The following is a 10,347-nucleotide window of genomic DNA, read 5'->3' as shown; positions in this document are numbered from 1 at the left end:
ATTGACGGGGAATTTGTAATCTAAAACATTAGGCCCATTTTTATAATAACTTTTACATTTCGGTACTGTACATGTATAAATATAATATTATTTATACAATGATATAAAGAATAGCATATCCGACGGACATACCGAAGCTGTTGTTCAATAACAAATATTTAAAATTGTCGGTTTTAATCAGTTAAGAGCTACTATTTGTGACGTCGCTAAAAGACCTTGGAGATCTCAACGGCCTTATTTCTCGGAGGCTATGGTTCAGAGCCGGAGTTTTTTCTTTTAAGGTTAAATTTTATTTTATAACCGTGGTTGAACAGCCAACCCAATTTTATGGGTTAACTGACTACTAATATTCAACTCCGCAGCCTTGTAATTTTTAGCCCAATCCAGAAGACCTGGATTGAGTATTGGGAGAAATTTGCCTTCGTGATGGACTTTTTGATGGAGCTATCCCGCATTTGCGTTACATGGAGAGGAAGACCACGAGAACCTCGCATTGATAACCTGACGGCAAAGGGACTCTAACCCATGAATCGTCTACTACTGAGGATATTTCTTGTTAGTATTGTGGTCAGTGCAAGCGGGATTCGGACCCGGTTCGCCTCATTGGAAGACGAACGCTCTATCCCCTTAGCTATCGCGGCTCTTTAAGCTTAAATTCGTGAAATCTCCAAAACATAAACGCGTGTTTTGATAATGTACTATAAAGTAGATGAGCCGTGGTGGTTCAGGGGATAAAGCACCCGCCTTCTAACGAGGTGAACCTGGTTCGAATCCCAGCTGTGACAAGTCGATACAAAATCGGCACCGACTACAGTGCTGACGTAAAATGCTCTCAGTGGTAGGCGGATCATTGGCCACCTTGTTGTCAGGCTAACCGTGGTAACTTTTCTTCTCCATATTGCGCCAATGAGGGTTAGTTGCATCAAAAAATCCTCCACGAAGGTAAATTTCTCCAAATACGTGATACAGGAGTTTCCTTGGGCTCTGGATTGGGATCAAAATTACTTGTAATAGTGTGCCCTACCAGAGGATAATTATAGGCTACACAATGTTGCCCTATAGGTTACTATGTATATATGAGTGTGCTAAATAGCGTTAAAATGAGGAAATTCGAAACCAATATTTTGTATTACAAGATGGCCCTATTTCTCCCCTTAATATTGAAATTGAACCACGTATTATATTACTGGGTACTAGTGTACCCTACATGATTTTAAAGGAGATAATTACATGTTTAATAGGGGGCCCACAATGTGGCCCTATAAGTTATTAATTTATTTTTTTTATTGTTCTTTACTGAAAATAAATCGACACGTATTTTTGCGTTTTTGTCAGGGCTCGAAAAACAACCCGTCCGCCCGTCCTCGGCGGTCAAAAATTCCCCGCGGACAACGAATTTCTCGAATCCGACGTCCGCGCGGACGGCCATTTTCCCGTTAATGTTCGTGATACATTTTCAATTTTTGTTATCTTACTAGAGTCTTACAGGTTACAGGGCAGAAAAATGATAAGCAACATACTGCGCATGTTGGAATTGATGTTTTCTCTGTCTGGGAGTACTGCAGCGGTTGAAAGGGGCTTTTCGCAATGAACTTACAAAAGAACACATTACTTACTGGTCTTAAACAAGAAGCTTTAAACGCAATTATGAACATCTACCTAAATGGAAAACCCCTTTCAGATTTCTGTGCAGAAACCTCTGTAAATGATTGGCTTGATTGTGGAACTGGCAAACGTCATATTTGATTCATTTAAAAAACGCAGTACCATCGGATAAATTGACATTCCAGCTAACTTGACCTTTAAATTATTTCATAAAAGAAAGAAATTATTTTATAAAAGAAATACTAGGTTACTATCAGTAACCTAGTATTTCTTTTATTACTGTATAATGTAATCCTTGCAACAACTAATTAATTGTGCAATTTATATAAATGTTTGTAATAAATAAGAGAAAATTATGTTTTTATTTATTTAGAAGCTACGGGTTAGTTTCAAAAGAGGACGGGTTCATTGTTGGACAAGCCGTCCTCGGGGACGGGTAAAATTTCTGAGTTTTTTCGAGCCCTGGTTTTTGTTTAAATTGCATATTTTTGACTAAACGAATTTTTTAAAATTTCGCTTTTTTGAGCGCACGACTTTGCAAGTTATTTTTTAACGTATTGTCATCCAACAACAAAAATATTTAAATACACTTTCTTGAAGTGATTTTTCTCAAATTTTAAGAAAATCAACATCAAAATATAAAATTTTTTGTTTTTGACATAAAAAAATTCATTTTTTGAAAAAAACTATTTTTTTTTTTTTTTTTTTGCAATTTGGACATCTTTGATTTTTTTTTATATTTCGACAATGTGAAGTATAATCAATAATGATAATAATTCCAAATTTTTGGAATGGTAAGACACTTTATTCGAAAGATATAAACGAAACAGCGCGCACGCCTCGCTCTAGTTTAGTAGGTAGCGGATGAGTTCGAGAATAGTCGAGCCATATTCTACATGCATACGAATCATTTCACCTCATTTTGAGCCACCACGGCTCTAAAATAATGGCGATCCCGTGGTGGGCTCGAATCACCAAACTTTCGGTTAAAATTGCTCTATATTCAATCAACATAATATACTTCTCATGTATTTTTTGACTCTAAGTTTTATTGCACTTAAGTTGAATATTACAGAGCGCCCCACCTTCAGGTGACCCCCGGTAAGATTAACGTTCAAATGAATGAAAAAAAAGTGCGTAGGAAGTTACGCCGTAGGATAGCCTGGTTGGTAGGGCACTGGGCCCATGTTCAAGAGGTTGTGGATTCGATCCCCGCCGGCCGAAGACTCTCTGTGTAGTAAATGGTGACTGGTGCACGTTAAATATGTCGAGTCACAAAGTCCTCCCTGTTCACAAAACAAAGCATACCTTTGGGGGTACTGATCCAAGAATTTCCTTGTCTTTAATATAATATCAGGTCAAGTTTGGAAATTATAGTTAAATATTGAAGGGAGATATGGGGCCATTTATATGTACAGTATATGAGCAAGAATTTCTCCATTTTACTGCTATTGTATGTGATTAAAAATAATAATTTTTAAAAAAATGTTTCACTTAAGTTACAAGATTTAAAAATAAATAAAAAGAAAGCACATTTATTTTTATTAAATATAATTTTTAAATATTGAACATGACCGAAGCTCGAGTCCCGAACCCTCGGGACTAGTAATTACTTGTTTCCTAACACTCAATCCATAGATGTAGACGGGGAAGATGAATCAGTTCACCTGAAGGGCGTCAGGGTAAACTTGAACATTGTAGTCTTTACTCTACATTCGCGCCATCTAATGATCATTTATATAACATTTTGTTCACAAATATTTTTAAAGAATTATCGAAGAGCTTGGTTTTGAACATAACAATATAATGTAAATAATTTTTAAAAATTGAATCTTCAACGATATCATTGTTCAAAATGATATTTATTTATAAGGAACGACGGTGCGAAATAATATTTTTTTTTTATTGAACATTTCATATTTTTACATTTTCCACAATTTCCAAATAAAATTATCAAATGTCATCAAGTATTTTTCGTAATTTTTTTTTTTATTTGTTTGCAGATTTCAAAGAAAATTCTTTTCGTTCAAAAATAAAAAGGTCAAAATTAAGTCAAGGCAAATCAGTTAATTCATAAATTAAGGAATACATAAAACGTTTTTAAATTAAATAATCATCTATATGAAAAATAAAATGAAACAAAAAAATAAATATGTTTACAATAGTTTTAAAAAAATTTCTTTAGAGCTGACATTTTTGTAATTATACCTTATGATTTTATTTAAAAGAAATTAAAGGCTAATAAGAATACTAAGTTTTCTTGCAAGAAATTTACACAACTGGCATATTTGGAATTGCTTTACAATATAAGTTTGGATTGCTTTATTATTTCAGTTTTAATGGTACTTTTATTCAATTGTTAATTCCTTTACTCTAACAATGTATTTTTGATGTATTTTTATTAAAACTAAAGCGTATTTAAGTTTTTTTATTTAAAAAATTAAAGAGAAAACTTTATTTTGACTTAATATCAAGAAAAATAAATTAATGCCCAATTATTATTAATCATAATTAAGTTCCTTTAAAAAGTTGTTAAAAATCGTTTCTCACAATATATCATACCTTACAATAAAAAAAACTTATATTTATTGCCATAGAGTATTAGTGTAACTAACACAATTTCAAACTCTACACATACTATAAATAATAATAATAATGTATGGATACCATTACTCATTCTTAGGAAGGATAATATTTTTCCTCACATCATAAAAACTTTTCATATAATATAAATTTTCTAAACTTTTAGTCACTTGTTACATTTAAGGCCTTTTTTAAAACTTTCAGGACAAATTTTTAAGGTCATACAAATTATGCTGTTATCTCTATCTATTTGTTTAATTGACTTAATCATATGATTTTGAAAAATAGCAAAAGGTTGCATGGTCCTGCATACAAGGTTAAAAATCAAAAATTAATAATATAAAATTTCTACTAAAAACTAACAAAAACTTAATAATTTTGTTAAATATCTTATGATTATTGTATACATATCTAGATTTAAAATCAGGAAGGATAATAATTTCTAACCTTCTATACCAACCTTTTCCATAAAACTCTACTTATAAAACTCATTCAGCTAGGATATAGTATATACTCAGATTACAATTAAACCAGGCAATAGCTCTTGCTTCACTGTCCACCATTTGGCCAAGAAGTAATCCAACTAAATATTTAAACTATATTGGATCTTTGGCAATATCACTGAAACCCTAATATAGTTCACCATTTAGTTCACGTTTGGATATGTCAAAAATCTGAAAATATAGCTTAAATCTACTGGGATTTTATAAAATAATTTTCAAGCAGAAACTAAAAAATAAATAAAAGAGTGTAGTTTTGCATAAAAAAATATACTATGCAAAAATATAATAACATATAGGACTATAAAAAAATATAATACTATGTGAAAATATAATAAAATGTAGGACAAAATCAGTTTTAAAAAAACTAATAGTTTTGAAAAAAAATTACTAAAAATCTTGCAATTTATTCAATCATCAAAGAATTCATTTTAAAAATAAACTATTGTAAGAACGCAAGACGATGGCAAAAAAACATCATAAAGAGCTCAGTATTTTTAATCATACTTTCACATCAAACATTTAACAATAAAGGGTAATAACATAACCTTAACTAACATAAAAAAAAAAAGAACTTGAAAGTTTTACTCAAATGAGTGGGAAAAAGGGAACCATGATGGTTCGCAGAGCTCGTCTTGCGTCATCTCCAATTAAGTCAGAATGAAGATTATTGTTACTGTTTTTGCGGATAGAGGAGTAGCACCATCTGGTGCTACGAATTAACTATCCGTTACACTATGAATATTGTTAAATACATACCAAAGTAAAACATCATACAGGAAAGTAATTTTCACCACATTCTAGAAATTATGGCAAACAATAATAATAACAACAATTAATAATATCAAAGTTCCAGATGCTAATAAAAGCATGCATTGAGAAAGAAAATATTATAAAATTCTTAAAAAGAAATAAATAACAAAACTGTATTTAAACCTATAACTTTCCCAGCTTCAGCCTGATGCAAAAATCAGGCGCAACATAAAATTAATTATCATTATATTTATATATAATAAAATCAATGATGAAAAATTTCAAACATTAATAAAAGCATGCACTGAAAAAGAAAATATTATAAAAGTAATTCTTAAAAGAAAAAGAAAACAGTAGGTATAAATCTCTGTACAAAGTTTCCAGGCTCCAGCCAGATGTAAAAATTATATGCAACATATAATTAATTATTATTATATTTATATATAATAAAATCTTGATGAAAAAATTTCAAACATTAATAAAAGCATGCATTGAAAAAGAAAATATTATAAAAGTAATTCTTAAAAGAAAAGAAAAAACAGTAGGTATAAATCTCTGTACAAAATTTCCAGGCTCCAGCCAGATGTAAAAATGATATGCAACATATAATTAATTATTATTATATTTATATATAATAAAATCTAGATGAAAAATTTCAAACATTAATAAAAGCATGCACTGAAAAAGAAAATATTATAAAAGTAATTCTTAAAAGAAAAGAAAAAACAGTAGGTATAAATCTCTGTACGAAGTTTCCAGGCTCCAGCCAGATGTAAAAATGATATGCAACGTATAATTAATTATTATTATATTTATACATAATAAAATCTTGATGAAAAATTTCAAACTTTAATCAAAGCATGCATTGAAAAAGAAAATATTATAAAAGTTATTCTTAAAAGAAAAGAAAAAGCAGAAGGTATAAATCTGTGTAAAAAGTTTCCAGGAAAATGTTTTGTTTATAAATCACATACACAAGCAATTCCAGACATGAACACGTATATCTTATAAATTATAATTTAACATACAGAGTTTATCCCAATATATAAAGGTTAACATAAAAGTTAATATAACATTATAGAATAATAAAGTATTATAAATATAGAATATCATATTAAATATCTACATGCAAAGGGGAAATAAATTTTTTTTTATATGTTTTCAAACATTGTAAAAAAATAAACTTGAAGAGTAATTAATTTCCCAGTTTATTTTTATTGTATTATATCACAGTTTATTTAAAAAGTAAACAAATAAAAAGCATATACTATAAAAGTAAACTTTATTTTCAAATTTCAGCATTCCTTATGACATTTTTTTTAATTTTATGTAACAATTTCTTTACAGTTCTATCCCAATGAACTGGAAACGAAAAAAAAAATTTATATGAGCCTTAAAATATTTTTGAAAAATAATGATTTTTTTTTCCTTTTCAAAAATTAATGCTTCAAATTAAGAGGCACATATATGTAAAATTAATGAAGAAATCAAAAATCAAAGTAAGTACTTCAAAATTCTACAATAGATGCCCTACACTTTAATATTAAATCAAAACATTTCTGCAGCAACCTATTATGGGTCAAGGGGTGGTGGAGGCCCCTTAATTTTGTGACCAAAAGCATAATGGTGACAATGTGGTGACACACAATTTCTGCCACAAAAAAGTAATAATAAATAAATAAATAACAGGAGAAATAAATAGAGATTAATGCAGTATTCTGGTGTTGTGATTCCTGAGTAAGAATAAAAATGGGAAAGCCTTTGAGGGGCAAAATGCAGTTGCAACAATCAGTTTACAAATGAGCTACAGTATGTGTAAAAAATCACATCATAAACCGAAAATGCTCACCAGGTTTTAAAACAGTATAGAAATCATAGAAGTCACAGTATAGAAATCAACTCAAATTTTGATTATAAATTTGATTGGTTTGAAATTAGCTCTTTAATTCAATAACAATTTTAAATGATCAAAAAATTGGCAATACCTGAATATTTTGAAAGCTTAAGGCCATATGAAAAAAAAAAAAAAAACATTTTCAATTATAAAAAACAGTGGGTGAATGAACTTATAACTAGGGTGTAAGATTATTTATATGGGGGAACAAACATCCATGAAATGAAAATAATTCATAGACATTATTTTCTAGTAAAATAAGGATATGTACTATAAACTTAAATAACTTGACTAAAATTCAATTAAACTTATTTGTTGCCATAAAATAAGTTTTTTAATGGAATATTTAAATCAAAATAAAGTTTAAAGGTCTCACTTTTTAAACTTTAAAAGTCATACGATTTGCAGGTGTAATTCACACAAAGGCAGAATGCAGTTTTTGAATTGATTCAGTATCTAATTATTGCTATTGATTGAGCATCAAACTCAAGTTAAAATCTTACATTATTGCATACATTAAATAACAAAGTTAAACAGTTCTAGAAACTATGTCAGAAAAAAAAAATAGGGGAAAAAAACTTGGATATTTAAGAAACTGCATTTATCTTAACATAATAAAACCCTTGATAGAGTTGATTTCAAAATAAAAATATCTAAATGTTTCTTAACTAACATTTAATAGATATTTAAATAATTCTAAAAATAATGCAGATTAATCCCAAATACTTCTGACAGAACTTTACCTTTAGGTTCTAAATTATTTTAAAATAATTTAGTTTCATTAATTAGTAAAGAAGGTTTGTCAGAAGATATAAGGCTAGTGTAAATATTTTTAACATAATATTTTGTTCTGCATCACATTGTGATTAAATGATGATGTTATACAATAGTAACAAATTTGTAACTGTTCGTTAGAAAATGCAATATGATACAAATAATGCAAAAAAGTAGATAAAATTCATATTTACAGTTAATAAAATTTAAAACAATTTAATTTATTATCATAGAAATCAACTTAAGTTGTGATTAATATTTTCATTCAACTCAAACTAGATTTTAAAAAAATACAATACAATAATGAAAATTTTTAACATAGCTGATCATAAAGACATATATATATATATATATAACATTAAGTAAATACCACAAATAATGACTGTAAAGAATGTTAGACATGATTAAGGTCATAACTCTATTTTAATATAGTCAGTAAATAAAATAATTTAAAAAAAAGAAGAGGTTATTCATTCACACAATATTTTATTGAAATTAAAACTTAGATATAATGACATAATTTTAAAAGTTTCGTGTATTTGCTGACAAATAAGCAAATACAATTTTGTGAGAGGAGTTACTTAAATGCCCCTTTTAGTTTAAAAATAAAAATAGATTTTAACGAAATAAAATATTAATACTTAGTAAATAAAACTAAAAATATAAGTATTACATTTTCTCTATATTTGTAACATTTTTTGAACTACAGAATTTATATTTTTAGGCTACATTATAGAGGCCTTTTAAGAGACTTTTTAAAGCTATTTTTCATTTTTTTAAGGCCAACTGAAATCAAGACATTATACAAAATTCAGTTAGAAGAGTTGCACATTGTTTAAACTTAGATTCAATAATTTTATATGTACTCAATATCTAATTAAGGATCCAGTTCTGATAAGTTAACACAAGGAATTTAAGTAATATGAAAGAAAAAGAGATTTGAGGCTTGAAATTTTATTAAATGAAAAATTTTGTTTTTATAATTATGTAATTTGTATGTAGAAAGTGTCATATATTAATGTTTTTTCACTTATAGACCATATAACAAAGAATTTATTGTAAGAATGTAAAAGCACATGAATTTCTTAATTATATTTTAATGATATGAAAAAATGGATTTTCTCATTCACACCTTTTTAAAGCGTTTCAATTGGTGTCTTTTGCTTTTATTTAATCTCTTTTCTTCATAAAAAAGTTTTCATTTTTTTTCTTTCAATTGCATATTTAAAAGGTATAACATTTCCTTCAGTAAAGTTTCACTTCCGTTTCCAACCTCCAAACTTAAAGTCAGATATTTAAAGTAAATTTCCAACTAAGCACTAAACATGTTAATTATTTTTTGTGAAAACTTTGGTTGTTAAATGATAAGTTTGCTAGAAATGTTTATTGCAGTTTTTAATGAATTTTTCACATTTGTATAAGTCATTAGAAAAGTGCTGTCCTTGTTTATTTTTTGCTATCGTCTGTTACAATCAATATTATCAGATTGAACATTAAAAACCCACTTATTAAATCACATAAAAATGAATGATTGTATGATTTCTTATTCTTCCTGTACAAGTGAAACATTGCAAAGTTTTGACTATAGATTCAAGAATTTTGAACCCAAATCAGCTTAAAAGTAAGAATACTTGTATTGCACATCACTACTGTTCCCATCTTGCTTTTATTTTATAATTTTGACATAAAAATTTTTTTTATTTTATCATTGATAAACCTTTTAATGATATTTCTTAAAGGAAAAAAAAACAACACATTATATGGTTCTAAAACATAACTATGTCAACTCAAAATATTATTTTTCCATGTCTAATAACTTAGATACTTGGCACTACTGTGCCACTAATTCTTTCTCTTAACGATAGGAATAAAACTGTGTTATTAGAGAATTACAAATTTATTATCATAAATTAATGATTTTCACTGAATTTTTCCTAAAAAGAAAATAATTTTAAAGGAAAATAAACTTTGAGAAGCAATATTTTATTTATATATAAATTTTAAAACTTACAATTGTTTATTAATTCATGCATTTACTTCTCTTTTTGCTTGCAAAGAAATTTTCTAAATTATAAAAAGATATTCACTAAGCATTAGGATGATTATGTTGTTTTTCGTCATTCTAAGGATATTTTAATTAGATTTTTTTTTTCAGTTACTTTTTTTTGGTTGGATTGCAATAGACTACAAAAAATTTATAAAAATTATGGTAATAATGTCATTGATATTACGATAAGT

The sequence above is a fragment of the Parasteatoda tepidariorum genome, chromosome 4 (genome assembly GCF_982258835.1).
Source record: "Parasteatoda tepidariorum strain Cologne lab strain chromosome 4, Ptep-v5.0, whole genome shotgun sequence".
Classification (NCBI taxonomy): Eukaryota; Metazoa; Arthropoda; class Arachnida; order Araneae; family Theridiidae; genus Parasteatoda; species Parasteatoda tepidariorum.
The sequence above is the reverse complement of the archived record's forward strand: the minus strand, read 5'-3'. Positions refer to the sequence as shown.